Below are 22,913 nucleotides of genomic sequence, written 5' to 3' on the forward strand. Positions count from 1 at the left end.
AGTGATAAAAGCCAAGAGGAATGTCTGTTGGACCACAGGAAATTTCCTGTGCAGGAAGAGATCTTGGGAACTTCCTGTGGAGCAGAGCATTGTGGGTCTGTTGGCAGAAGTCCCTTTACCACAGCTGCAATTAACTAGAAGAGGGTGGAAAATAGTTGGCGCTGCCTTTTGCAGTCACTTAGTTCAAGAGGAGAGCCTGAACCAGACACTTTAAAAAAACCACTGCATGAGCAAATGTTAAATCAAAATTGTGGGTTTGCAGATGATTACTCTCATTACCTAAAACCAAGCAAATAAGAATGGTGCAGAATTAGGGGTCACCTCTGCTCATACTCCCATACTTCATGCCCCCCTTGGAGACTAATGGTGTTCATGGGACTATCCCAAGGTTTGGTGCTGCTAGAAGGAGACCTCTTGAAGCTTGGTCCTGTATGCCTGAGAATGAAATGAGTCCTAGGGCCCTGCATTTTGTACACCACTGTAGCCTGGTACCTTGCAGGATTTGTGGGACGTTGCTAGTCAGGCTGTACTCTCCAGCAGGGTTTTCCCATGTCAGTACTGTCCCTGCACCTTCCATGAGGCTCGTCGGTGCGTACTTCCCAGGCAACTTCAAATCTTCAGGCGAACCATATCCCATGTGTTGTATTAAATCTGCCTGGTGTCAGAAACTTGTGTTGACTGCCAGATGTTCAGAATGGAAGACCCTTAGTTTTGGGTCATCTCTTTCCCCACCTTGCTGAGATGACACTTGCAAGGGGCGGGGGAGCTGGCGTGAGGAGACAGAAACTGAGGAGGGGTACAGGATGCTAACATAAAACACTATAGTAAAAAAGGAGGGGAGAGATAATTGGATAATGGGAGGAAATGAGTGTAGTTCAAAGGGCAGAGAGAGAAGGGGAGAGAAAGAAAAAGGCATCAGAAGAACAGATTTTATGAAAAGGGAGACTGGACAGTCTGGAGACAAACGTATTTTTTCTAACAGTATGCACAGAGCATAATTAGATCCTACATGAGGCAGGATTTGTGGGGCAGGGGGTGTCAAACCCATTGTTAGGTGATGGCAAAGTGAGTTTGATGTGGACACTTGGCAATACATCCTAGACTGCAGTCCCAGCTTCATCTGTGAAGACAGTCGTATGTCCTCCGCCTGTATCCAGTCCTTGGCCTCGCTGGAGAAGGTGCCATAGAAAAGGCCACTGAAATGGTGCTTGAGGCTGTGGTCTGTGCACTCTGCAGCCCTGTGTTAAATGCGGCCTTAATGCTGTTGACTCTCTTCAGAGAGGTCCAATAGCAGCTGACCGTAACATCTGAACTTCAGCCTTGTGAGCCAAACTTCAGCATCATGGTCTCACCTGGTGATTTCTAAGCCCCAGCTTCTCAGGTAGCATGGTTCTCCTCACAGAGTTTGGGTCTTGTGACCTAGCACCCTTGCCCATGCTGCTTCAGTGTTTGGGTTTTTTTCTTACTGCTGTATGCGTGTGCACTTTTCTTTTGTAGCAAGGAACTCTTTGCTTGCTAAGTGCTTCCCCACAGGAAATTTCCTGTGATGGAAAACTCTGGGGAAGCTTCCTGTCAGACGAGATGCTGCAGGGGGCAGATAACGGAGACACTCGAGCCCGCAAACCGCAGCAGCTGAGGAGGCGTTGTCACCTGGTGCTTTCTGCCGGAGGAGGTTGGGTGGCAGGAAGAGTCAGCCACTTTCTTGAGTGATCTGGGGTGATAGGACAGGGGAACCGCTCACTGGAAAACCCACGACTGCTGTTGACTGATGAAGTCTTTACTGAGGCTGGACACTGCAGTTTGGTGTTGTTGAACCTGGGTCCCCGGGAGCTATGGATTAATTTTTTGTCTCGGGGTACTCCTCATGGGTCAGCTAGGTCAGCATTTCTCAGGCTCTGAAGGCCTGTAGTTCAAGTGTCCCATTGCGAGCTGAGTACCAAGCGTGGCTCTGAAGCTCACAACCAGTTGAGGAAAAAGCTGTTGCCTCATGGAAGGACCCCACCTTTTGATAATGTTGCCCATCTCTACCAATGGCTTTCCTGAAGAGGGAAGGTCCTGCAGCCATATTATTTTCGAGCCTGTGGTTGTCCCTGGCTGTCTTTGTATCACTTACTGGGATTTGCTCTTATATTGGTACAAAAAGAATGATCTGACTGTCAAGTAACTGTTACTACGAATGGCACCCCAGGCTCTGGCAGATCCCTCTTGTCCTTTTGGGCAGGGGTTATGGCTTGGCAAAACTAGAGCTTGGTGACCTCCTAGTAACTGTGGCCTGTGACTGCAACAGCAGTTCAGTCAGTCCAAGGCTGACAGTACAAAACTTACTTGGGGACTGCAAGAGACCTCTTGAGGCAAAGTCACACAATGCATCATTGCATCGCCTGTGCGATTAGGTGGGACCTTGGTGAACGCTGAGGCCGGTAAGGTACCTGAAAATTACCTACATCCTTCCACAACTCTTGCCATTTAGCCTTGCAATGCCTCAGATTCCTCATATATTAATGTCATGATGCTAATGCCTCTTTCTGCCCCCACTGACACCTCCTCTGTCAAGATCAGTGGTGACCAACTGTATGAGGAGGTGGGACTTCAGAGTTGTCAGTCTGTCAGCACAGAGGTGTGCCTCCCCCGTAAACAATACTTGGAGCTTCCCCCTCACCCAACTACCCTCTGTGCTCCACAGTGTCCCTTTCAACTCTTCAAAATATTTCCTCTGCCCCTACAATACCTCAGCTTTCCACGCTGTCTGCTGTATTCATCTGTACAATACAGTGTTTTTTACAGTTCCCCCCCCAAAGTTACTGATTCCTGGTAACATTCCTTAAACCTTTTTTTTTGGTAGTACTCTCCATTTGTCATCAGTTGCCTAAATATTGCCTACACAATGGGGTTTGCATGTAATTTGTTGTTTGCATGTAATTCTTCTGTATGTTGATTTATGCCAGGAACCTATGGCAATTTTATACCAGAGGATGGAAAAGAGAATAATCTTCCAGACATTTTGGCCTGAATGTTCCTGTTTTTCTTCAGAGCTCAGCCTCTTGAATCTGGTGAAGGCACTTCATTTGCTTCATTGCTTTTCTGTTTGTCTTATTTTAGAAATTCAGGTTGAGATGAAATTAAATTGAACTGCGAAGTCCTGAAGCTTCTTTAGGTCTGCTCCCCCTCAACTAGGAAAGACAGATGTTTTAAGCTTTTAGTTTTCAGTGTGACATAATTTCAATGCAACCTTCATTCAACCAGCAGTAACTGTTTCAGTTTGATTAATGGACTTGACTCATAAATGTGTGCAGGCTGGCCAGCTGGCCCAGGCAGCCAGTCACTGGGTTGCGGAGATTGGCCAGCTGGCTGTCTCTTCTTGGCTGATGGGGGACCCCAAATTGCAAGTGCTGCTTCTCAGGTACGGGGCAGACAGGAATTGAGGCACTGCTTCTGGTCTCTTGGTAGGGCAAAGAAACAGCTTCAGGGTTATATGTAGCCATCAGTCTCTATGTTGTGTAACCTGCCGTGGATCGAAGGCATCCGGGAAAAATGAAAAGCTCTCTTTGTGGTGTGGATGGTTGCACCACTTGTTCTTCAGGTTTCCAGATGCTTCCCGTGATAAGAACTTGGTTTTGATAGTTTTACAACTTTTCTATGTTTTAACTGCTGTGGCCGATAATTTCTTTGCCAGGCCACAGGACAGAAAACAGTACGTTGGTGTTGAACTCTCAAAATGTCTAGTGCCCTAAGATCTGGAACAGACTTGAAGGAAGAGAGGTAGTCTCTCCTGTGCTCTGGATACCCTTCTGCTGGGCTATTGTGCACTGGCACAATTAGAAGTGGAGGGAGAAGGACATGAGGTCGAGTGAGGAGGATGGATTTCTTAATCTTGCCCTTCCTCTGCTATCACATATATCTTCTGCACAACCTGCTGGCAAAATGAGTTAGGGTTATGGTGAGGTGTCTCATGCCCTCCAGCCAGTGTTGGTTTCTATAACAAATGACAGTATATTCCTGCTGCCATCAGTTAACCCTTTAGCAAAATGTGGCATAGTTGTGTAGGTTGGATCTAAAACTCCTAGTCCTGCTGCTGACCCATGCAAGTTTCATTATGATGCCATGGTGGAATTTCTGAGGGTTTTTTTCACCATTACTGATACTTTAAAAACAAGGGAAAAAATTACACTCAATATATATATTCTGCATTACAGCTACTAAGGTTGTAAAGGCGAGGAAATGTCAGAATTAACATTGCCTGTGCGTACATTGATCCTTCAATTACATGAGCTTTGCATATGCATCAACACATGCAACGTGTAGCAAAGTGTGGACTCGGGAACAGCATGAATAACTTTACTGAATACTGATAAAGAGGAATGGGGATAAACCTTAGTCAGGAGAGAGGATAATTGCAGGAGAAAGCTTTTAAGTCTTCAGGGACTCGGTCTGCTCACTGGTATCTCAGCATGAATAGTGTTCTTGCAGCTCACAGGTTGTCCATAACCACATCAGCTTTGGTATCTTCAGCTGTGCTGGAATAGGTGTCTTGAAGCACGTGAGAGTTTCTTCCTGGCTGCTTTCAGTACATGTGGGTTTGCTAGGTCAGAAGTGGTTTGTACGAAATCACATAGGAGCCCTGTGGCCGAACTTGGGTTTTCCTGGTCCCTTGACCAGTGTCTTCCTTGCTAGAAGCTTCTTCCTTTTGCAGCAGCGCACAGACCTACCTTCCATTCATCTTCAATATATCTGTGGCAAGTAACTCAGCTGTTTACATGGGAAAGTAATAGTAGGAAAGTATTTATTATATTTTTAGCAGTCTGTAATGTAATTTAGCAGATGGAAAAAATGAGGAGGAGAGCCAGCTTTCTGCAGACCACCAATATGTGCTTTGCAGGCTGGAGCTGGTGGATTGGTAAACTAAACTGACAGTGCAAAGGTTGCTGAACAGATACACATACTATCGAGCTGGAAATGCACTCATGAGAAGACCTGCAGTTAAAACCACTCAAATCAAGAGTAAGCTCTTCCGTTGGCTGTAGTAGGCTTTGGGTTAAACCCTATTAGGCCCTAGGATGTTTGGTTCAGAGATCTGCAGAGTGTGGTATGAGTTTGTGAAGTGTGTTTGTTGTGCTGTGGAGGTAATCCATAAACCTCATCATGTACTTTGGACAAACTATGTAAGTGTGCTACGGAAAGTCCAGGATAAAGCACTGTGTTGTTCATTCAAAAAATGTGATTTGGTTTTAATAATTGATAATGCTTAATAATACACTAGGAAATCTTCTGTAATACATTGTGTAAACATAATAAATTATTGGGAAAATTAGAGTTCACTACAGATTGGCTATTAAATATTTTCAGTAAAGTGAAACAGCTCAAGGCTGCAAAAAATGGTCCAACTGGCAGATTAGTAAACTGAGAATTCGCACTGTTAATTTGTAAATATAAATAGTGAAGTTCAGAAGTGAAGTCATTAATAGAGCTTATCTGTCAGTAAACTTTCTTGACATTAATTTTTAATACTATAAAAGCAGCTGTCTTTGAAATAGAATTCCTCTTAGAATAGGTCAACACTATAAAATTTTTACTGTTATTCCAAAATATAAATTGAAAAAGAAAAGAGCTTTTAGCAATGATTATCAAACCAATTCTCATAACAATTATGGAAAATTTTGCTTACCCCAAAACCTGGCTTACCCCGAAACTCAAAGTAGACATTACAGTAAGTGTTGTGAAATGAAAGCACCAAAAAGTGGTTGCATCTTTAATACAATGGATTAATGCCAATCTTGAAATACTGCACTTTTTTTTTTTCTTTTTATTTTTTCAGTGGCTCTGATTTTGTATATTCAAACAAACTTTGTTAGGGGTGCACCAGTCTCCTGAGTGCCATAAACTCTTGTTTTTTTCCTTTTTCCCTCACTTATCACCTGTGGAGACCAAGATGCTGCCTCCTACAGCAAAATGTATGATGTTACCCCATCATTTCTGTTTTGTTTAGCTTACATGAGCTGGAGATTTGGGAAAAATACCAATAAACTACATCCCCTTAATAGCTCTGCTTAGAGATTGCAATCTAAGGGAACTCTCTGGACAAAAATATCATTTCTCTCCTGTTTGTGTGCATTACCAAGCACACTGGGGTCCTGGTTTATGATTGCAACTGAGGCACTACAATTATGCAGAATAATAATGCAGGCCTGTTGAATTAGATTATGAAAATCATTTGATTTCAATTAGGACAGCACCTCCTGGCCCGTCACATGGACCAGGGCCTCACTGTGTGAGCTGCTGTGCTTAGTGAAATAACTGTGTTCTGTCTTTCTGTATGAACAGGGCATCAGGCTCACTGATTTATAGATACTAGATATTTTTAAGCTGCTATGAAAAAGAAGGCGAGGGCTTGTGTTGTAGTGAGAACTTCAGAATGTGTCAAAACTTTAGCATAATCCTTTCTAGAAGAAAAAATTTGGAATTAAAGAGACACACACCCCCAAGTTAAAATTATGTATTTTAAAAGAAAAAACTTAACCAAAAGAAGGACGGATTTTTCAGCCCTTTCTTTCGCTGGATGGCAGTTATCCAAGTGAGACATCCTACTAAAATCGCTGGAAGTGCTTGTGTAGTAAATGCACACAAGAATATGGGTTAAACCGTGCAACCCTCGAAGTCTTGTTTATTACTTCAGTGTCATATTTACTTAAATTGATGCACTTTGGTATTCATTTTCCTCTCCGCTGGTTTATGAGGGTTGCTTTGCAATTTTACATTTATCTCAGTTTTGACAATACATGTAGAATTGCTTGCAGTTTGAACAGATTTCAGTTGTTTCATTTAAACAAATGTAATTAGGAGGCTTTCATTTAAAAGCAGAAAGAACACCCACAGCCATTTTGAGTGAACGTAAAAGAAACCTATACAGAGAAAGCAGAATTCTTTTTGCACTAACAGCACAATTTTCTTTGTTTAACATTGTGCAAATAAGAATAGAGTTACCAAAATGTACACTGGCTCTTTACAAGAAATAAAAATAAATCGGTAAGTGTATAATAGAATGAATATTGGGATTAACTACAGATAAGGTTTTCCGAGGGCTTCTCTGATACATGGAGAAATGCCTGAGAACTGATGAAGTGGAGAGAGAAGGGAAAAGAAGAGACAAAATATATGCAAAGCCACTTGGGTAGAGTTATGCAAATGACCTTATCAGGGCAGGCAAAAGGCTTCTCCATTGTGCCTGCCAATTAGGAAACAGCAGCTACGGACATACTCAACTCCCTCTTCCTGAGGAGATGCAGCTTTAGCCTGTGATGTTGGCAACCACACCATGAAAGGAGATTAAAAATGGTCTCCTCTTTTATGTGTTTTTAAGAGGTTGGCAGAGATGCTAAATGAATCCTGGACAGGGCAAGCACCCTGATGGCATCCCAGTACCATTTTTTCAATTTCATATGGATTCAAGCAAACCAAGAGAGCAAAGCAACCACTGGGCTTTGACAGGGGTACAGAAATAGTCCCAGATTTCTTCAAAGGCACTGGTGTCCCTCCATCCTGACTCCCATTCTGAAGAGAGAAGGGAAGAAGAAACTTTTCCTGCTGTTCAGCCCAACTCAGCCTGCCTGTCCAGGTGCGCTGCTCTCTCTCTTACCTCTTGTGATTAAATCCACTCTCACAGTTGGTCAAGCTGAATGGAAACCCAGGAAAGCAGCATCTAATCTTATACAATATTTTCCAAACACCAAAGTGTGTCAAGATTTATGAAGTGTTTTGATAATTAACACAAAAGAAAGACATTGTGTTCAAAATGAGTAACATGAACGTTCTGATATTCTGGGAAACTTTTCTCTCTTTTGGCACCTTACATATTACTCTTAGCACTGCAGCTAAATTGTCAAGATCACCACCGATTTCCACAGGAGATGCGGACATGCTTTTCAGGATTGAAAGCCAGTGTTTTCAAAACCTTGAGCAGGCATTAACTGGTCAGTACTTTAACATTCAGCCAGGTGGAATAAGTTCACAGTCAATATGACATGTTCCTGAGGATTTTTCATAGCTAGGGTTTGACTGTGCCCAGATTGTCTGGAGGCAGCTGGAGGGTACGGTCAGACGAATGGGTCGGCTGAAGTGTTGTGCTTTGGATTGGGTGCACACCCTGAGAGTGCATCCAGTGTGTTAACGCTGCTTTATTCAAGTCACTGCTTCCCAGGCTTAAAAGATAACTGTGTGAATAGCATTACTTAAGCAAGAGGGCAAAAACTGAGAAAGCAGTGTGATCTTTCTGTGCATGTTAAAGCACAGCAGCATACAAAAATAAGAACTCAAAACATTTTGTGAGAGAGTGAGAGAGAGAACATCCTGAGTGGAAGAACAGGATTTAGTGGAGACTAATAGAGTCAGCAGAAACATGGGTGCATTGGAGCTGCCAAGGTGCAGGGCTGTGGGACCAGCCAACCCGGGGGGAAGCTGCAGAGAGAGGTATTCCTCAGTACCCAACGAAAGCTCTGAGCCTTGGAGGTCCTTCTTGCTGCATGGAGATGCAGGCTGTGCAAAAAAACCAAACTCGAGCCTTCAAAACGATCGGTGAACTGAACTAGAGAGAAAACTAGAAAGTTTGATGCCGAGGAGCTGTGATCACTCTGTTCCAGTCAGGGTCAACGCTGCATCTGCCTCTGTGAATGGAACAGTCCGGGGGCTGTGTTCATGTGCGTGTCTTTGGCAAAAACAAAAACAATAGAAAAGGAACTGTGTCTCAAGAAACGCTGGTACTTCATGTGCAGCTTTGGGCTAAGTTCTCTGCTGATTTGCTCTCTGCCATGAAAATCCCTTCTCTGGACACAAAACTGAAGAGACAGCAATATGCCCAGATACACAGAAAAATCTCACTGTGCTCTGTCTTGGACTCTTTGGCCTTACTAATGCGTGTCTCACCCCGTTCTTCTAGATCCCTTCTTTGCTGTTAGGTTTTTTAAATCTTTTTTTCTTCAAAGATGCAGAGTTTTTAATGCCCCTTACTGAGAACAACCTGTTTCCCAGTATCATTTCTCCAGGTTAGCAATTGTTACAACTTCTACAAGGACGCTGTTTAGCAGCGAATGGGAGGCAGTGAAGCGACACTTGTTCTGCCTGCCAGCCCTTCTCTTACACACAGAGGCTCACTTATAGTTCTGGGAGGGAAGGGGGGAAAACAGAATAACAGTGCTGTGATTTTTTTTGTTCAACGCAGGCTGCTCACTCCTGTTTTCTTTCTGATAACACCAAGGTATTTACGTGCAAACAAAAGACTCCTCTTGCCGACTCAGCCTCCTTCTCCTCCTACCTGATTCCGTCAGCAGAGTTGCAAAAGCATGACTGTGACAGCACTAAATGAGCAAGGGTGAGGTTGGGCTGACAAAAGAAATCTCCTCTTCACACGGCGTACACACCCCAGGGGTAGTGAGGGGAAGAGGAAATCTAGAAAAAGTTCAAAATGAGGCATCAACAAAACATCTTGTTAAAAATTAATCACAATGTTTTCTTTCGAGAACTAATTGTCAAGTGAAATAGTGTTTCAGGACCTAAATTAACAAATTTGGCCAGAGAAGGGAAGAGACAATATTGAGCAGGACCAACCTAACAGTTGCCCATTCCAACTGCTTCAGAGGAAGGTATAGGAAAAAAATGCTATAATTTACTAAGGAATAAGCCAGCCCACAAAGAAACCTTTTTCTGAATTTCCATGGTTTGGTTATCCAAACACCTGAATAACAAGGGTATAAATCTTTTCTGAAATTGCATTCATGTCCTCAGAAACTCTCTGCATGGTGTCAAACACGGAGGACTGTGTTTTCATGAACATACAGTATTTCAGTCCATATGCTCTGTGTTTATTATCTGCCAGAGTGGTGTGAGACATCTAGAGTCTGCAGATTTTTTCAGGGCTTCACGGGAAAATTTTTGGCACTTTGCATTCCCTAATGTCATTTTGTGTGAAATTGCTGAAGAAGACTTCTTTCCCCCCCAACCCCCCCAGTTGACAGTGTGCCCATGTCTGCATTTCTGTACCATGCTGTCAGTGCTAAGCCAGTTGACCCCAGTCATGTGAAAAAAATCAAAATCACATTAATAAGCAAAGCATTTCAGAAAAGTAGTTTTCCACTTGTAGCTTGTTAAGAAGAAAGGAAAGACCTGGAATGTCAACTTGCTTTGCACTGTCAATGTGTATCTATTAGCTTAGTAATTTCTGTAATGTGGGAGTTATAAAAACAGGCATGAAGGGAGAAGTTAGGGCAACCTGAAGTTAGGTTAGAAGGTATCCTTTCTACAAAATGTAGTTCACTATCCTTCCCTAATGTGCATGTTTGCTTCCTACCTTCTTACTTTTTGAGTCTGTCTTTACTCGCCCCACTCCCTGCCATCTCCTGCTCGTACACATGCACACTTTGACTCACAACCTGAGAGGTTTATAAGCTGTGCAGTGCTGTTGCAATCTGGATTTGACTCCTCTGCTCTAGTTACCAAGAAACTTCCCTTCCTCTGATCCAATACTGAACAGCATTTCCAAAAATTGCTATCACTAGTACGGTTGGCAAAACCAGCTTTCATGGGTATTTAATTTGTGACACAGTCAGTTTAACCAAAGAGAGGATATCCAGGCAAATGTTTCTTAGTAGGACAGAAGATAGTGCATCAGGGATGGCCAGGTTCAGACAAGTGCAGACATATGACCAGTCCAAATGGTGGATTTTTAAAAAGATGTTCCGTCCTGTGCAAGTTGGTTATGAATCAGTCTTCCCAGGAGAGCAGAAACTTGAGATGATTTGGAAGTTGTGATACAAAAGAATGAAGCTAAACTGGTTTGGACTTCGTAAACCAAGCAAGTCTTGAAGCATTGGAAGAATAGAAGAGAAATTACTACTTTATAGACACCTCTGTTGCTTTCCTGACTTCAGCATGATTGTGATTGTCTTGAGTTTTTGTGAGTAGAAGTGGTGTGTGAACAGATACACCTATAAATCTGGATTTCTGCAACAGATAAGATACATGATTTGGCAAGTGTCCTTCACAGAGCTGGCTGAAATTTTCCAAAATGTGGGGGAGCATTACTATGAAAATTTTAATTAGACAAGTTGATGAAAAGGTATTTCAACTTTATTTTCACCATATCCACTTAGTAAAGAGTGTATGGGGATTCCAGTAGTTTCAGCTGGTTCCCAGGGGGACCAGCTCTGTATGCACATGCTCACTTTCTTGTACATTCAATCCCTTCCCTCTGCTGTCTGTATATATTGTAATGTCCTCCAGCAGGGACCCCTCCTTATTCAATGTTTTATACTACCTGGCACAACTGTCAGCCATGTAAAGACGGCATCAGATGTTACTAAATATTTCTGGCAGGTGATACCATTTACTTCTCTTTCACAATACTGAAATTAAGAAAAATAAGGTTGCTACCCTTCACCCCTTCAGAAGAGGGGTCACTGTTAGGACTGAGAGGGGTAACTTTGTCACCCCTCCCTGCTGTCACATCTCCACAGCCAATCCCATCTCAGCTCTGGGACTCCCAGCTGCAGCGCACGATGCCCCTCTCAAGAGACAGAGGTTTCCTTTCCCCTGCACATCTGCAGTATGTTGGCGATAGCGAGCACAGGGATGCCCATCCTTCTTTTGGGAAGAGGAGGCTGGAAAGAAGGACAGCACGAGATAGTTTCACTGATGTCGAGGTCACTAGATGTCTATACTAGCACAATAGGTTTGCAGAATATTAAGAATTGTGAATCTGTGATGGTATCAGTTACCATTGTTACTAGGTATGCAGTCTCTCTCACAGCACCTTTACCTTTGCAAGAAACCCGAAAAGCAGGATGAGACAGAACCTCCTTGTGAATTATCTCATCCATTTGTTTTCATTCAAAGCTTGATCCTCTACTGGAAATGCGTAGGTAAATTATTTGCCTCTATTGACATTGCAGTAATTTTTCCAGCCCTGGAAGCAAGCCTTTCTCGGTGACATCATCAAGATTAAACTCAAGTAATACAGCGAGCCCATGCATTTTTCAGTGACATGACATGTTCTATAACAATACGAGCTGTAGCATTTCCTCCCTTCTCTGTCACCACATCCAGCTGTTATTCTCTTTGCAATTTCCCGCCTCCCTGCCAGTTGTGTTGACCTGACTGTTAGTGCAGTTGTGCTCTTAATCAGCTCAGAAAGCTGATCTGGCAGAAACCAACGTACATATATACTTAAATACAGATTATCTCTCTCATCAAGTTCACAGCATAGCTCCTCCACCAATTGCACTGGCACACCGAAGGGGTGGCTAGAAGACAATACTAAGTCAGCACTGCCACTGAACACTACGTGTTGTCTGACCTGTGGCCTGAAAGGAGCTGGTTAGAAGGACAGTATAGTGATTGCAGACATCCCAGCGCTGAGATAGAAATTACTGTATTTGTTCTGGCTCCTTCATACCAGACAGAAGGATAGAAGGGGATTCCAGTATACCCAGTTCAGGAGGGGGGATATTTCCCTTAAGCGCAGGACTCCAGCAAGACACCTGTAAGCCAGAGGGAAGAAACTACAAGTGTGTATTTCTGAGATCTGAGGCTGTCACAGAGAGGGAACCGTAACTCACAGAAGTGTCTGTCTGTGCCGCAGTCGGAGGTGAATCAGTGTCACAGCTGCCCAGGAATTTGCTGAAGCTGTAGCACCCACAGCCCTCAGCATGAACTAGCTACCACGGTATCAGGCAGGCTGTGCTGAACACGCAGCATATGCTCGAGGCCTTGTGGTTGGCACCTCGGGGAGCTAGTTCAGAGGACACCCCAGGAATGGCTGCGAGTGCTGCAGTGTCTCTGACTGCAGGATGCACGTGTCTTTGAGACACACAGCACGGCATCCTAGCTCCAATCTGACAGGCTCCCAGACAGGATCTTGCCTGCTGTCCCAATTAATAAAGTTGATTTCTGATTCCTTGGGCAATATTTTCAAGTGGCCCCAAATAGAAGCAATGTCTCAATTTCGTAAGACTTGCACAGAAATGATAAGTGGAAGCCAGTTTTTGGGGGGGCCCTAATACAAGAAGTTAGTGGGTGTTCTGACTAGCTCCGGAGCAAGCAGGAGTTAAACCCTGGAGAGGAAGCAGAGATAATCATGATAATTTATCATCTGATAATCAAAGAGCACACACTTAATTTGTTCTCATTATCAATGTATTTCAAGCACAAGTACCTTGGTACAAGAAGCCTTTCTGTGCACGAGTTGCACTGGAAGCGTAAAGGGCCCCATGCAAATGCAGTGCAGTTACTTCTCCTGTATGGGTGATGTCTTGTAGCGCCGTTTGCAGTCCGTCTCGGTGGCCTCCTTGTACCCCTGGATGTGAAAAAGGACCCCTGGCATCTAGAGCTGTTGTTTTAAGCATCTGACCTTTCTCTAGGACAGCTGTATCTTCTTGGAGAAATGACTGACAGTTTGTAAGAGCTGCAGGGATTCGGTTCATTAAGAAACCATCAAGAAATAAAGCGAAGTCTGGAGTTTTTAACCATGTCAGAACTCTGGTTTACAGCATCTTGGGAGCGGGAAATGTCTGCAGCATGCTAAGAATTGGCTTTTACCTCCAAAGCCCAAGATGTGGTTCAGAACTGAGTACAGCGTGCAGTCTCCAGAGCTGTAATTTGCACCATTTCCCCCAGTTATTTAATATTTAATGTCACCTGAAGGCAGGTCTTCGCATAAAGCACAGAAGAACTCGTATACTGGTGGATTGAAGCAAGCTTTTATAGCCCTCCTGGATTAGGAGTCTGAAGGAGAATGCCTGCGTAAGCAAGAGACAGAGGTCCAAAAGTGAAATCAGTTAGAGTAGAAGTATGGCATGCTTTTACCACATGCTGGTGGTAAAATTTTCTCTACATTGATTTTACTTAATGGTTACAGGCAGAGTAAGCCATGGTCCTGGCTGTGCTGCCAGAATCTGCTTGTACAGTAGTGGCGCAAGTGCAGCTGCAGCTCACAAGGCTTGGAGCCCCAGTGCTGAGGAAGCCAACAGATGACATCTTGCTGTCACGGTGTGTTCCGTAGAGGAGCTGGCCTCACGTTCCCTGGAAACAGCCTGCAAAACAGGCCTTTTGTGTCCACGGTCCCCCCTTCCCCAGCTCTCACAATCACAGTTGAGTTAGGAAACAAAGCCCCAGCCAAAATTCCTCAAGGGAAAGGGACCCAGCTTCTTCAGGATGTGAGCCTCTGAAAACAAAATCTCCTTGTGAGAAGAAAGCAGCTTCTTAATACAGGAGGATTACAATGTCTTGCTATGTTGGTGGTGGTGTTTTGTTGGCATGTGAAAGTGAGATTTCAAAACTTTCCACTTGATTCAGCTGTACAAAAAAGGACTCTCTTCCGAAACGGTAGAATCACCTCTAAGTTTGCAGCCTCTGGAAGACCAAGGTGACCTAGCTGATGATAGGTTAAAGTGATAAATTGCTGAAAGGAACCATCTTAATTTTAGCAGCTGTGTTCATTGCAGCTAGCTACTATTTCTTCAGTTTTTTACGTATTTCTGGAGTGTTGATCAGGTACCTAAGACCAGAGCTTTCAGTTCCATCATGAGCGTTACTGCTGCGTGCTGTAAGCATGGCAGTAATCTGAGCACTGCTCTCCTCTGTACAGCAATTAGGCATCAGGCAAAAGACTTCAGTAAAACCATATGTAGGTCAAGACTACCAAGATCAATTTATTTCTAATCTTCAACATCCCAGACAGGGATCAGGAACATATTGTGTTAAAAGAAAGAAACAGCATGTATTGACAGTTCATTCTAGCATAGTTTTATCTTTTTTATCTTAAAATTACTGTTGCCAGGATGCACCAAATAAGTGATACAAGAAGCGGGAAGGAAAAGTAGGTGTTAAGGACATAAAGATGCTCTGCATTTGTCCAGTTGTAAAGAGAAGCAAGAATACAGTTCCTGGATTTGATGCCTCTTATAGCAGATTCGGTGTATGGGCAGGTGTCCAATGACTTTGTGCCTCACATCTATAAAACAGATATAACAATCTAATCTGTCTGCAGTTGAAAGGCACTGCGTAGTGTAAGTGTGCATGTATTACAAATACTAGTATCAGCAGTGGCTGTATCCAATACAGGAAAGCTGTAAAGAATGTTTGTTAGACCTGAACATTGACCTGGATTAAGATAAATTGTTTTGAAACAATGAAGAGTTGCTGAGAAGAAAATTAAAGTTTTTATAATCTCCTTGACTTCTACTTGCAAAACTGCTTGCTTCTGGCAGCGTGGTCTTCTGAGCTAACTAACCCGTGCCATTGTCAGGGCTCAGCTAGTTTCGTTTAGGATATAGTTTTTGCACATACAAGGAAAAAAACAACAGAAGACATTTCTTTCAACTCCTTTTGGAAGGGAACAGTAGGAAAGCAATGTCTGCTCCATGGAAAATGGCCAAAAATTGGTTGAGAAGGAGTCAGGAGTGGATTAAGACTGTAACTGGGAGCAGATCCAAACCAACATTTCCCCATTCCCCATCCCCCTGCCAGCTGCTTGTGTTGCACAAGCCACTCTGGTAGGAATCCCATGGTCACCTGCCCTCTCTCCCGATGGACACAGCATGAGCAAAGAGAAGGGGTTGTCCGGGACCCAAGCAAGTTCTTTCCTGAGCACGGTAGTGGCCGAATGACTGTAGTCAGCCGAACGGCACTGTGCTGTCTGCGGCTCACTGACTCACTGTTACGCTCTGGCCTTCTCTGAATGTGGTGCCCAGATGCAGAAAGCCAGCTTTCACCCTGCCCTGGAAGGAGAGCTCTCCTCAGGCTTCTAGGAAGGTTTTGCAAACAACACAAAAGGAAGCTGGAGCCGTTCTGTGCAGTTCTTGAAAGCTCTTGGACATGGCATTAGAATGAGTGCCTAGAAAACAGGCTGGTCTTTTCATCACCTCTGCAGTTGCTTGCTTCTTTGGCTGGTAGCTTTTCCCTTCCAGAACTTCAAACTCTGGCCACTTCAGCATGCATACCAGCACCTTTTATCTAGACTGTTTGCCCCGTCCTGGGTGAATTCTCTTTTTCAGGCTGCAGACTGCCTGATCCCAAAACGGGGCAGCTCACAGAGGAAGGAGGGCTACATCCTAAGGTCCGCTTTCTCTGCAAGCTAACTCCAGATGATGCAGATGGAAAACAGAAAGGAGAGAAGCAGCTGCTCTGGGTCAAATGCTGATTTCAGTTACAAGAAATGCAGCACAACTGGCCACGTTAAATGACTGGGGTTGCACATGAGGCTTTGTTCTGACAGCAGGTACAACTCTTAAGGACTTCAGGAATTGGTCTGCAGTGTTCAGGGACTTTTCTGACTGTTGCTGGGGCAGGTGGTCTTAGACGTAGCTGAGTAATTTCGTGTAAGAGAATTACTTCATTTACTAACTCTATCTGCAAAGAAAATGGTTTGGCTGTAGAGTGAGAAAGTTGAATTCTGTAGAGTGTGGCCTTTCTTCCCTCCTTTCCCGCTTACACAGACTTCAGATTTTGTGGGGTTTTTGCACCGGTGACTTCATCTGCCATCATTAATCAGCGAGCTATCTCAGCCCAGCAAGCTAATTTAGAGTCCTGCTTGTGCATTTGATCAGCAAATGCAAACCATGTGTAATGTCAGCAGGTCAGGGGAGGTGATGGAACATGGGATTTTCACCTCAGTTCCAGAAAGGGCCATAGTTGCTTCCAGGAAGCTGAGCTTGGCACTGGGTGTGGGGAATTGAAAAGATTTATTTCCCTGTATGAGAGCTTAGAGCTTGATCATTCTAATCAAGCATTTTCCGATCAATATGTTTCTTACGGGCTTTCCAAAGGCTGCATTAGAAAAGCAATTTTATTTATTTTATGACCCTGAAGCCCTAAGGGATTTGGGTGTGTCAACTTTCCAGGGTCTCTGTACAGACAGTGAGAAGAGCTGGTTCACAGGGCACCACGCTAGCAAAGTCAGCATGGCAGAAACCCAGCCCAGTGCTTCACTAGGTTTGTTTCTGTAGACGTCTGCAGACCCAGAGGCCCCAGAGCAGACACGGTGCACAGAGCATTACCTGCACTTGTGCTCTACCTCTAATACCCTGTTCAACAGGACAGCAGGAGACATGAGCCTGTGCCTTTTATTTCAGATTACTACTGAAAAAGCTGTTTCGCCCTCTGTTCTCAGCAGCGTAGGAAGCTTCCCAAAGCCTTGTCATTCTGATTACAGGCAGTTTCAGACCTTTTTAAAGGACACACAAGCCTCACTGGGGTCTCCCTGCCCATCACATGACTCCTCTGTTCCCTGTCCAATCGTTTTTCCTTAACAAGACCTGTAAAGGCGCATTTTCATCTGCTGCCATCCATTTCTCTTGTACCAGTTTGTACTCACCTCCCAAATAATTCTCTCTGAGGATTAGCCCGGATTAACCTTTTCCTCCTTTTCTACCTTTGCTTATCTCTGGGCCTCCAAACTGCAGAGCCATCTCTGTACTGTAGGATGAGGCAATCCCTACGGGCCAACAGCAGCGAGTGGCCACTGCTTCTCCACTACCTGGGTCAAGTGGCACCTGCTGGAATGAGCAAGTGGCCGGGCCCATCACCACACACCAGACCTCTGTCCCCTACTCAGAATAGCAAGCTCACGGATCACCAGAGATACAGGGTTTATCCTGTGGCAGGGCTGCATCTTCCACACGTATGCCAACCCAAGAGCGGGCCCAGAAGGCACTTATTTAGGCTGGACATCTGCATGGGGATAGCTAAGCTATCTGTGTCACCCGTTCCCCTCCTCTGGGGAATTAGAAAGGCTTCCTGAGAAAGCAAGGTCCTTAATCTTTCTGCCTTTACCTTCCCTAGCAAAGGTAATCTTGAAGAGCTGCTGAGTGCCCCATGGGTGGGAGCCTGCCAGCGCTGGTAGCTGCGGGGAAGTCACTCAGGGTAAGAGATCGGTGTGGCAGCTCCACACCACTGAGAGCATAAAATTCCTGCCTCGGGAGGACCCCAACGCCCAGCTTGGGCTTTAATTTGAAACCCCCTTAAGCATGATTGGCACACTGCTGTTGAGCTCAGCTCTGCAGCCCTTCTCGGGGAGCAGTACGTCGTGGTTTGTGCTGTCAGGTTTGAGCGCGCTATCAGAACAGGGCACCTGGTCTGCAGCAACAATCAATACCTCTGAACAGGGAACCAGAGAGCGGCAGAGACAGCACCGCGGGAGTATTGAACCATAGTCATTTGAAGCAGCTGTGTGGCATCTTGCACTTTCGAAGCATTTCAGATGTTAACTGGCCAAGCCCCATGACACCTCTTTGTATTTTGGTAGTCTAGCTTCCCAAAGAAGTGAGTCAGAAGGAGGGGACTTTTTAAAAGTTGCTCTGGCAGAGCTTGGGAGAAGAATTGGAATCTAATCCTATGTTTTTCCTCCAGATCATGTTGCCTTTACACAGAAACGAAGAGAAAAACACAACCTCATGCCCCTCTGCTGCTTGACATACACCATCATATGCAGAATCACATATTATGCTTTGTGGGTAACATGGAATAATTCTATTAATTAAAAAGAAAGCTTCAGTTCATAAAGTGCTAGTTGGTAGCAGACATTCAGGTCTTCTGAATTTGTCCAGCACTGTTCTCCTACTAAAAGCTCAAGTACTGCCCTATAGTCAGAGCTGGCCTGCCTGACGCTGCCAGTGGTGATGCATCTGTCCCTGGCTGTTTGGAAACCAGCTGCTGATTTGCATGTGCTGGCCCCTTTGCTGTTTGCCCAACTGCGCCAAGTAGTTTTCGGCGTGGGAGTGAGAACAATTCTGTCTGCCCTGCAGAAAGCACGGATAAATGAGAGATCTGTCTTTAGCCCCTTCTTGCCTCAGCAGCCTGCCTGCCGGGCGGCCAGGCGTAAGGATGGAGTGCCCGGCCGAAGTGGAACAAAAAGTTAGACGAAACTTAGTGTGAATGCTGTTTCCATCATGCGTGCTGTTGTGTAGCTGCGATCTCATATCGAAACTAAAACAGAACAACAGCTCTCAGTGGTACTGTACAGCACACTTCGCATTGGATTTGTGTCTTTAGATTGTTCCAAAATGAGTCAAGGTGAAAACAGCCTACGGTACATTATACTTCACGTTTTCAGTACATTATACTTCATGTTTTAGATGTATCTGTTACATACACCGTACGTAGCAACTCATACCATGAAACGTGTACCCTGTCTTCCAAAGCAAAGAAGGAGATGCTGAATACGAGTGCTTTGCAAGATTCAAGGTTGGCTACATCTCTTCAAAAAACAAAGTTGTAACCTCACCAGAAGTTTGTGGTCAGATGCAAATATTGCTGGCTGTGTAGTTTTTTGTGCAGAAGGTTATGCTAGGTGAGCAGAGCGCTCTGTTTTTTCCGACCTCAAAGCCTGACCATGCTTGAGATTCCTGAGGGGCTCACTGTCAAAAGGAGTGAACTTGTCAGGGACCATCAGCTTAAACTCCTCTTCAGCAGACCAATACATTCTGCTCTGTGTGTGTGTGTGTGTGTGTGCATGTGTGTAAGTGCCTGAACATATGTAAACAATTTTACTTGAAGAAGAAGGTGTAAATTACCCCGTCGGCCCCTCTTCATTGTACTTGTTTCTGCTGTGCAAGAATAGAAAGGAACGGAGAGTGGATTTCTTCTGCAGTCCAGATGGTTATCAGCTTGTGCCCTGGAGCCTGAGAATTGATCACTCTCACCATTTATAAGGTAGCTAGTGTAACAAGTGTTAGCAACAGGACTTCAGTGAGGAATAAGCAACAGAAGTAGATAATCTATTAAGACGCCAGTGTGCCAGCCTGCGGCATTAGAAAGGTGAGCAGGAATTTTGCTCCCTGTTTAATGCATATGAAGCTGTCAGATTATAAACGTGTCTATAAATTGCTGTATTTTACTCTGCTGGAGGTGGTACTTGGAAGCTGACAGAAGACAGACTAGAGAATACGCTGGGTCTCACAGAGCCGGGTTATGATGGTTTACATGGCTTTGTCTAACGTGCTTTCAGCTACTGAGTTCAAGAAGTTTTTGTTGTTTATTTTCACACTATGCAGACAGGGAGACCAAGGTTGGGAATGCTTGCCAGATTTCAGCCAGTGGAGCAACAGCAGAGATGGGAGCAGAGCCAGGTCCAACTCCCAGGTCAAAATTCACCCTCTAAAGTCTGTAGTGACACTGGCCACCGAGAGGGCAGACCGGGAGAAGGGCAGCATCCCCCATGTCTGATCTGCACCTACTAAAAGCAGCAAAGCCTTCCCACTAATTTCAACAGTCAGTTCAGCAGGCAAAACTCTGTCCTCATTTTGTAACACAGCACTCATTTTCCTCACTTTATTCTGCTTGGTAAATATCTTTGTTAGTTGAAGACAACGCTGTTAGCTTTCACAGAGAATAAAACTGGAGAGATAAAAAGAGCCCATTTTCCTCCACTGTGGGAATGACAATAAAAGAGAAGATGGAGAGGGGAAAATAAGAAACAGCATCCAAAAAAAGAAAAATTGTATAAGCGGGATTAGTTTTTCTTTCATGGAAACTATAGGAAAGCATTTTCAGGACCTACTGATAGCTATGTGTGCTGTGCTGTAAAATCCCTTCAGCTGCAAAGCCAACCCTCTCATGCCCTTGTTTTCACAAAACCAAGTGCTTCTTTTTAAGAAAGGGCAAAGAAGGTAGGGTACAAGTTTAGTAAATGCTGTACTGCACATGAAAGAATTATTTTTTGAATGGCTGTTTCTGAAACACTTTCAGCAACACCGGTCTGCACCCCCAGGAAAGCCGCCTGCGACTGAACTGGTTCAGCCACACAAAGCAAATGGGCATGCAGTGGAGGCAACTAAAGAGGGTTTTTTGGAAGAAACTAACTTCCCAGGAAAGCAGCAAGGCAAGGAGGGAGGGAAATGAGAGAAGAGGCAATCCATCTAGGGAAAAGCAGTTAACTTACTTTATTGCACTTTTTATCTTCTGAACGCAATTTAAGTATTTAATTACGGTACCACCCCATGGGTGGAGAGATGTGGTGCATCCACCCCCTCATTTCAGCGATAGCCAGACTGAATTAGGCTGCTTGCTGATTCTCAGTAACTAGAAGCCACGTGGTCCCAGATCCTACTACTTTGGGGCTTTTCTTACAAGCTTTGGAGATGATGCTGAAACCCAGCAGAGACCTGATTTGCAGTGTGAAGCGTTGGGTCTGTTTGAGAGTTGCCAGCACAGCACACGTGGCTGGTCCCAGTCTGTGTGGCTTCTCTGGCTGTTCTGGGACTAGCGCTGATCAAGCTAAAACTCTATTTAGACGTGGTACTTTTGTATTAGTTGAAGGAAAAGCAAAAATACGGTCACCAGCACATGGGAAACGTTGATTTATGTTTGTACAGGGAGTGATTTATTTATTAGGTTGTTATCTCTAAGGGAACGTGCTCTTCATGTGAAGTTATCATATAGCTCTGTCCGTGTCAGCCTGATTTTCCCAGTGATGTTTTGTTTTGGTTTGTACCTCATACGCATCAGAAGTCCAGTTAGATTTCCACATGACAGTGCTCCTTTGGGCAATTTATTACTTACACGGCATGGCAAAGGGGGAGGCTGAGATAAACCACGCATGAGCTTTTCAAGCACTCCTCAGATGGTCTTTTAAACCCTTTCCTAGGTTACAGTCTGGCTGCATCACGTCTTCTCTTTTAGCTGCAGTCAGTGTACATGCTGCCCAGGAGTGGCCAAGGGTCTGGAGTGTTTTCTGCAGGAATAGCCCCGTATTCAGCAAAAGATGAACCTCACTCTGGCATTTTAGAAGATGGTTTCCAGGTCTCTGATCAAGTCTACACCTCATCCCAGTCCCTTCAAAAAGAAAGGTCCTACAGAAAACTCTGACCCCGGTAATCAGACCCTAATTCAACAGGGGGAAGAGAATTTAAGTCCTTCATAAATAAATAAATGCTACTTCTTGTTTCTGTGTGGCACATAATACATTGCTGCAGGGGCAGCTGAAAGCCAATGGAAATTCTTGCTGCTGCCATGCAGACGTCCCTTCCTTAGGCCAGCTCTGACCCTTTCTCAGGCTCGATCTCAATTCCTTTTCCGACTGAGATTCAGTTCTGTATGCAGCTGTGGCTCTGGGACTTTCCAAAGCTGCTGTCTGGGAATCTGGCATAGCAGCAGAAAGTAATTCACTGCATGTGACCTCTTGCTAAAACAGAAAAAAAGGGTTGCCTATCTGTTAAAGAAGTAAAAACGCAAAACAAAACAGAGCGGTACAACTCTCCCAGGTTTCTTTTAGTGCTTGGTAGGAGGAGGGTAATCAGATCTCAGAGAATGGTGTGCCAGGAAGGAAATTTCTTCCCATGCGCAGCATACAATCAGCCAGGTGCAATATGAGGAAGGGAGGTTCGTCTTCCTCTGAAGCGTAAGGTATTAGCCCCTGCCAGAGGCTGTGTACCAGAGATCTGATCAGATACGGCAAATTTTATGTTCCTATGCACAGTGTGAAGCTTTCATTTCTACGCAACACATTGTAGCAAGTCAAACAATGAGTCATCTCACAAGGGGGAAAAGGAAAGAAAGCTTTTATCTCCCAGTGGATTGGAGATAATCTCTCTACCTGGGTATAAACAGCTCTTCGCCGTGCTGCCTTCTCTCCAGGGGAAGGAAGCTATTTTAAATTTGTCTGTAAAACAGATATTGAATCGTCACACCCCCCAAGCCTCTCTGCCTGGGCCCAATAAAGGTAGCAGGCAAAAGGTCTTTCTTTGACTTTCATGGTAACTGGGTTGGGCCCCTGTGGGTAAACACGGTAGTCTAGGCTGTATATGCTGTACGAGCTGGCTGGGAGAAAGGGAGTGCCAGATTCTCCTTGGAGACCTGGAAGATCTGTGCCCAAACTGAACATACCTGCTATTTTACTATAAAGTGGCATGCCACCCTTACGTGGACAGAGTTACATT

General features: G+C 44.5%; 1 protein-coding gene across 2 annotated transcripts in view; it reads left to right on the forward strand.

The window, feature by feature from the left end:
• The window catches only part of ETV6 (ETS variant transcription factor 6), a 138,928-nt gene that overhangs the window by 81,198 nt on the left and 34,817 nt on the right, over positions 1–22,913 (forward strand). The window lies entirely within an intron of this gene.

This window comes from Strix aluco, chromosome 5 (assembly GCF_031877795.1).
Source record: "Strix aluco isolate bStrAlu1 chromosome 5, bStrAlu1.hap1, whole genome shotgun sequence".
NCBI classification, from domain to species: Eukaryota; Metazoa; Chordata; class Aves; order Strigiformes; family Strigidae; genus Strix; species Strix aluco.